At 47.3% G+C, this 7797-nt stretch overlaps 1 non-coding gene across 1 annotated transcript; it reads left to right on the top strand.

Annotated features, from left to right (window-relative positions):
• Nucleotides 1-309: 309 nt before the first annotated feature.
• On the top strand, nucleotides 310-608 carry LOC146180632 (signal recognition particle RNA). The gene has a single exon (XR_014700464.1).
• Nucleotides 609-7797: the final 7189 nt, after the last annotated feature.

A 7797-nucleotide genomic window follows, 5' to 3' on the forward strand; every position in this document is an offset into this window, starting at 1 on the left:
AACGGGTATCGAAGCTCCGGTTTAGGACCGAGGTTTGCGCCACCGAGCGAACGAGACAGGAGGTTAGGCCGCTGCGCTTAGCGCGGCATCTGTTGAGATCAATATAAAACCAGACGCCCTCGCGTAAGCGTATATTTCAGCACTGTGACATTTCAGCTGTCAACCAATACTGATCCCAGAAATTTCCTGATAAGAACATGAAAGCACATGTGCGCCGGAGACAGCATCCAGTTGAAAAAAGAAGGAATGTAATTATGACGGAATCAGACAATGGTGGATATAAGAACCGGCAGCATTGATCGTGTCTCCGCCGGGGGTAGTGGCGTGCCCCTGTAATCCAGCTGCTTGGAGGCTGGCGTTAGAGGACGGGTTGAGGCTGGGAGGCCTGCCCCACGTCTGCCCATGTTGATCGGGTGTCCGCGCTAAGCTGGGCGCCGATATGGTGGCCCCGGGGGAGCTCGGTGGCGACCAGGTCGCCTAAGGAGGAGCGAACCGGCCCAGGGCGGAAACGCAGCAGGCAAAAGCTCCCGCGCTCTGCAGTAGCGGGATCGCACCTGTGAATGTGCGGCGTGGGGTAGCCCAGACAATACACTCGGACCTAGTGCCCTTTTTTTTTAAGTAGCCATTGAAAATTGCACAAAGGGCTACTGCAAAAGTTTCCCCATCTGTCAGCACTTTATGTCACATGCTTTCAAAAAGGCATTGACACTACGCCGATCATGCAAACTGCACGCGTTTGAATTTCATTTTGATTTCCGCTGCCACATTTTTTTGCAACGTTCACGGGTATCGGCGTTGCCCTCTGATGCTTGGAAAATCATGTTTATGAGAAGGTATCATCAGAATTAGTGTATTCTAGCGATACTGTGGCATGCACGTCCACGATGGTTTTTCCATGCATATATCGGAAATCTCCACACACACACACACACAAAAAATACTTGAGACTCTGTACTCTGATTTTCGAAGTCTGAAAATTTATAATGACATCTATTTATTCGTTAGGATCGCCTATGTAACCTAACAATATCATGGGAAATGCGCGTGGAGTTTGCCTCTTTGATAAATATTCGCGGATGAATATTATTGATTTCTACTTGCGTATATATTTACCTATGACTCCCAAATTTCAGGCGCTATTGTGACGAGTTCACTTTTTTCTACTTGAGTGCTCTAACCACTGCGCTACTTCCTATTGCTTTGCCTTTGTAAAATCTCAGAGATGCAAGTAGTGGTCCTGTCGGGATTCTGCCTACTGAAATACAGGCTCATCGTCCGCTGAACCAGACACAGGTATTGGCGCAAATTATTTTATGCCAAGCAAATACTTCTATGCTTGATGTATTTGATTCCCCCAAATGTTGGTAACAATAATAATGAACAATAAATCATTTTTCTATGACTTGTGTTCATCAGTTTTTTTAACTTGTATGCTAAATGCACTCCGCCTTTAAAGGTCGCCCTAATTATTTACCAAATGTGTATACTCTGTGAGGTACCACTTTCTCTACACTCAGGATGGCGCCTATTAAAATCCAGACTCATCGTCAGCTGATCTACACGCTCACAATTGTCCAAATTCTTTAATGCCTTGCCAGGAAGGCTTCTCTTTGTGGCATGTCTACTGCGGTCCAATAACTGACAAAAATAAACAATACAAATGAATTTGTATTCCACAGTGCGGCATATTTGGAGGCGTTGTTATTTTTTCTTTGCAAATGTTTAGCACATATAGCAATTTTCGCTACCTGCCTTGTACACAGTGGGCTTATGCACTGCGGGAAAAAGATAGCTGCCTCATTGTTTGTACAAGCCCTATTATAAAATAGACTGAAGTAATTGTCACTATAGTAGCACCGGCTTGTACGAAAAAAAAAAGTACAGTTGAATAAGCGGGTATAAGCGGGTATAAGTTGAATAAGCGTTTTCTGTTTTATTCTTGCTTTTAGTGTCAGTTCTGAAAGAAATGTCAGAGCTGCTGATATTTTCGGTATCTGTAATTACTAATTCACTGAAAGCATTTTTCTCCACCGCAAAGCGGGGCACACATGAAAGGGAGCTTTCCAGGAAGCCAGTTTCAGTTTCGTTTTACTGTCGACAGATGCCGCCACAGACGCACTTACCTCAAGGAATGCGTCAGGAGCGCAAAATTTTGAATCACTGCACTATGCTTGCAAAGAGATCTGAAAATTAAAATTCGTGAATTTCACAAGTGGTGACTACGGCCAGGCAGCTGCATACAACAGCGGCAACAATTGTTTACAGCCTACATGAAAATGCCTTGATGGATGCATTTTGAGGCTGCCCAGAGTTTCAATATGCTCTCATGTGTCAACAAAGAGCTTAACACATGAAAAAAAAAGGTAAGCACAGAATTAAATAAAAAATAAAAATGAATGTAGTTTTTCGTTTTCCTCCCAAACATAAAATTGTTGGAACTGCAATCCTCAATATTGCTTGACATGGAGACTTGCGCAAGTTCTCCTTGCTAAGGATATTTTCAGGAGTAAACTGTTGCCAAGACACACGTAATGTGCCGTAAAAAACGCTTGCAATACAATGATTCTTTATGGGAAACCAGATACGTAGCTTTAAGAAAAAAATCGTTTTTGCCGTTTGTGTCAAAAGCGAGATAGAAGCTTCGGACACAATAATTTCATATTGGTTTAAAAAAAAAAAAAACGAAAGCTAGTTCCCTAATCTTCTTTGGCAAAATGAAATCTCACGATAATTCCCTGCAAAGCCGAACTCTTATTTTTAGACTATCAGGGAGCATGATTAAAATACAACGCTCACTGGCTAAGTGATCATGTGACTGCACCGCCAAATTTGAATTGTTCTTGATCTAGTCTGTCTTGTCATGCCTATTCTACTGGTCTGTCTGCAACTGCAAACTTGCTTTTTGTTGTGCCACACAACGAAGCCACAATTATGGAGACCATTAAGGGGAAATGCGGGGCTAAAATCGCAATATCTATAAAAAGTGTGTTGGTAGTTTGTTTTCTTGGCATTATGCATGTATTAAAGAAAATTGTCAGGAAGGTTGGTTGTCACCTGTGCAGCCGAAATATATATATATATATTTTCCAGTGTTGGCACTCACCGCTGAAAGGACCTATGAACGCTGATTTCAATACATAGAAATTGAAAATGGGGTGTATGCCCATGTTAGAATGCTTGTCTTCCGCGCTCTCTAGTAAAAAGTATCTGCTATCGAGAGTACAGCAGAGAGCTGAAATGCAAAGTAGAAAAAAAAACAATTTGGGGACACGACCATAGCGGATTGGCTGGTAAGCAGAAATATAAGCTTGGACTGAATAAAACGCGCCACGTAACGTCCGAACGCTCTTTTCGCACCGCTGGGAGCCAAGATAATCAAAGTGTTCGGCAAGTGGGAGATAGAAATGGAGCCTTGACGAAGAGTCACGCCCAGCTAACAACAAAGGAAAGCATTTCACGAACGCAGACGAGGGCTGAAGACAACTGTAACAAACAAAAAGAGGCAACTCGAATTAATCGCTACAGAACAGTGCATTGCGCAACATATGCACCAGGTCGCTTTAATTTATGATTTTGGCCTTAGATTTAAATAGGAAGTTCTCAAATCTCTGTAATAATTTTTCTGAATTGCACTTTTTGTAAGAGCACAATTCCGAGATAACTACCAACTCCAAATGATTTCGCCAAAGGCTCCTTTCAAAGGCGGTTTCTGAACTAAAAGTTTGTTGGGAACAAGATAAGGTATTTTTGGATTCCTAATTATCCTCTAAGAAAATCAAGCGTCAAATATGTGACATGTAATGAAAAAAAAGTTCCTTGTTAAAGTGCACAGATTTTACATAACGCTCATAAAGAAACCATAATTGTCCTAATTCTGCACAATGACGTGACGAAATTATCGAAACACAAAGTTATAGCACATTTTTGTAATTACAGTTTTGTTAATCTGACACACTTAATACTCATTATTACTTCTACAACATTTTTCTTTATTTTCTTAGGGGATGAAACTTATGAAATGTGTTTTACTGAGGGTTCAGCAGGGAATATAGCCCTCTGTAAGCTGCACGGCGAGCAGCACAGGAACACAGTCCGTCTATGCACAAACCAGCGAGCTCGAGCAGCGCAACGGCACTTCGTTGTTCTCTCCCACGTGTTTCGTGACATCCGCTCTCCGTTCACTACAATTTCCCCGTGAGCGAAGAGGAGCCACCCTGGCGACCTATGGCGAGGGCGAGACGAGCGAGTCGTAGTATGTTTTGAGGCGGCTCGCGTGCACAATTTCGCGGCCGCGATGGCGCATGTCCGAAGAGGGAGTGAGTGGCTCCACGATATAATTTACAGGGGAGGTTTGGTGAACGATGCGGTAGGGGCCGTGGTATTCAGTTCGAAATTTCGATTACAATTCCTGTGGGGTGCCAGGAACCCAGAGCCAAACGAGGGACCCTGTAGGGAAAACATGTGACGTCTGATCTTTGTCGTGACGATGCTTTTGGCGGCCTTGAGATTCCGATGTTAAACTGCGGGCGACATTCATCCGCATGCTTTGCAGCGTCAGAAAGTGGAGTCCACTCAGAGGAGTCGGGACAATATGGTAAAATAGTGTCCATCGTGGACGACGCCTCACGCCCATAAAGGAGGAAGAAAGGGCTAAATACGGTGGTTGACTGCGTGGCGGTGTTGTAAGCGTATGTCACGAAAGGAAGAACAGCGTCCCAGTTAGTCTCATCGGCGGCAACGTACATCGTGAGCACATTTCCGTGAGTACGATTGAAGCGCTCAGTCCGCCCGTTAGTTTGAGGGTGATAGGCTGTGGTGGTCCGATGTATGATGCGACATTCGGCCAGTAGAGCTTCAAAGACATTGGAAAGGAAGACTCGGCCTCGGTCACTGAGCAGCTCAAGCGGCGCGCCGTGGCGAATAACAAAATGAAGAAGAACAGGGCGACCTCACGGGCAGTAGCGGCAGGTAAGGCAGTGGTCTCCGCATATCGGGTGAGGTGGTCCATGCCGACGATAATCCAGCGGTTCCCAGAGACCATGCAGGGAAGTGGCCCGTAAAGATCAACACCAATGCGATCAAAAGGACGGGCCGGGCATGGAAGGGGTTGTAAGGGGCCAGAAGCAAGAGGTGTGGATGGCTTGCGGCGCTTACAGGCGATGCAGGAGCGGAGGTATTTGTGAATATAACCGTACATGCCGCGCCAATAGTAGCGTTGAAAAATTCTTTGAAACGTCTTGACTACACCAGGATGGGCACACTGAGGGTCGGCATGGAAAGAGGCACAAATTTCATGTAGTAAATGGCGGGGAATGACGAGGAGCCACTGTCGACCATCAGTCATATAATTGCGGCGGTAGAGAAGACGAGAAGACCGTCTCGTAGGGCAAAGTGTGGTGCTTGACGGCGTAAAGTCCGAGAAGGCGCAGCGTTGGGAGAAGGGGAGACGATGTCGATAAGAGATGCGAGCCACGGGTCTTTGCGCTGCTCCGTACGCATATCAGCGATGGTTAGAGACGAGAGGACGGGATCAGCCGCCGTGGAGCAAGCAGGTTCGCTGGATAGGGGAGAACGAGACAGAGCGTCGGCGTCCATGTGTTTGCGGCCAGAACGATATACAACGCGAATGTTAAATTCCTGAAGGCGGAGGGCCCATCGTGCGAGGCGGCCGGACGGGTCTTTAAGAGAGGACAGCCAACATAACGCGTTGTGGTCCGTGACGACGTCAAACTGGCGACCGTACAGGTAGGGTCTGAATTTCGTTAGTGCCCACACAATTGCCAAACACTCCTTTTCCGTAACTGAGTAGTTGCATTCAGCTTTAGAGAGAACACGACTCGCGTAGGCGACGACGTATTCGTGAAAGCTGTTTTTCCGTTCAGCCAAGACAGCTCCGAGGCCAACGCCACTCGCATCAGTATGGGCCTCGTTGGGTGCTGTCGGGTCGTAGTGGCGAAGGATTGGTGGCGATGTCAAAAGATGGCGCAATGCGGTGAACGCTTCGTCGCACTCGGCCGACCAGTCATTTAACTCACTGTTTTCCCCGAGCAGCTTCGTCAGGGGTGCAATAATAGAAGCAAAGTTCCGTACGAAGTGCCGAAAATACGAGCACAGACCTATGAAGCTTCGAAGTTGCTTGAGTGAGGCCGGTTTAGGAAACTGCGACTGCGCGCAGCTTGCCCGGGTCAGGACGAACACCTTCCTTAGAGACGATGTGACCCAAAATTGTCAACTGCTGCGCACCGAAGTCACACCTCTTATGATTCAGTTTTAGGCCAGCGTCAGTAAGACAAACCAAAACTTGCCGCAAGCGCTCTAGGTGCGTAGCGAAGTCGGTGGAAAAGACAACAATGTCGTCCAAGTAGCAGAGGCAGATGTGCCACTTGAACTTTCGTCCATCATCCTCTCGAATGTGGCGGGCGCATTGCACAGACCGAAGGGCATCACATTAAATTCATAAAGGTTATCCGGCGTCACAAATGCAGTCTTCTCTCTGTCACAGGCGGCCATTGGTACTTGCCAGTAACCAGAACGTAAATCAAGAGACGAAAAGTACTCGGCACCTTGGAGGCAATCAAGAGCATCGTCTATACGCGGAAGGGGGTAATTGTCCTTGTGGGTAATTTTGTTGAGGCGCCGGTAATCGATACAAAAGCGAAACGAACCATCTTTCTTCTTTACTAGCACCACTGGTGAAGACCAGGGGCTTTGAGATGGACGGATCACACCACGTTTTAGCATGTCCTCAACTTGCTCATTGATCACGCGACGCTCTGCCGCTGATAGGGGCGCTGTCGAAAAGGCGTGTTAGAGCCGGTCTGAATGTGATGCGCGACTGTGGAAGTGCGGCCGAGAGGTTTGTGGGCGGCGTCGAACGCGGAGCGAAACGTCTGTAAAAGGGCCACAAGCTGCGTCAGGTAGGTGGAAGGAAGGGCGTCATCGATGGCGTTTCGGAAGAAGCCCTCTGGCAAGGAATCAGGCGTCGGATCGGACTGCAGAGCATCGATGTATTTACCACGGTTGGTCTCGGAGGCATCCAGGTCAGAGAGAAGGTGGGCTGGTTAAATAGAACCGGGAGATTCCCCACGTAGCAGAGTAATCGGGCACGGAGACGGATTGTAGATGAGCAGCTTCGTGAAGTCACCGTGAACATCGAGAACAGCAGACGGCAGCGGCAGGTGCTTGCAGTGGATGAAGGATGCAGACGGCGCAAATAGAACACTAACGGCTGACACGGCAGGACACGAAAGAGGCACAAGGGCACAAGCCTCTGGAGCTACGTCGACATCTTCAGCGATGGTGAGCTTTTGAGGACACACTGAACGGTTGTCGTCGGCGGTACGTGGCACAATGCAGAAAATTCCACTTCAGCTCGGGCGAAGTCGTTCACGGCGTTATTTGTAGACAAAAAGTTCCATCCAAGGATCACGTCGTGAGAACAAGATGACAAAACTACGAACTCGACACTGTACAAAAGGCATTCAATGACGACACGCGCTGTACATGCTGCTAACGGTGCAATCCTCTCTCCGCTGGTAGTGTGGAGCGACAAACCGTTAAATGGCGTTGTAACTTTTCGTAATCGTCGAAAAAGTCGCTCATGAATCACAGACACCGCAGCATCCGTATCGACTAGCGCATATACAGACAGACCATCAATAGAGATTACTATAACGTTCGTGGGCAAAATGTGAGGCCTTGAGCTTTTCGCACAGCACGCAGTTGTCGCCTCATGAACCGCGCAACTTAGTTTCCCTCATCAGCAGGGGGTGGTCGCCGGCGCACTGGTGACAGTGA

Source organism: Amblyomma maculatum, chromosome 8 (genome assembly GCF_055883805.1).
Source record: "Amblyomma maculatum isolate TAMU_Amacu chromosome 8, ASM5588380v1, whole genome shotgun sequence".
Taxonomy (NCBI): Eukaryota; Metazoa; Arthropoda; class Arachnida; order Ixodida; family Ixodidae; genus Amblyomma; species Amblyomma maculatum.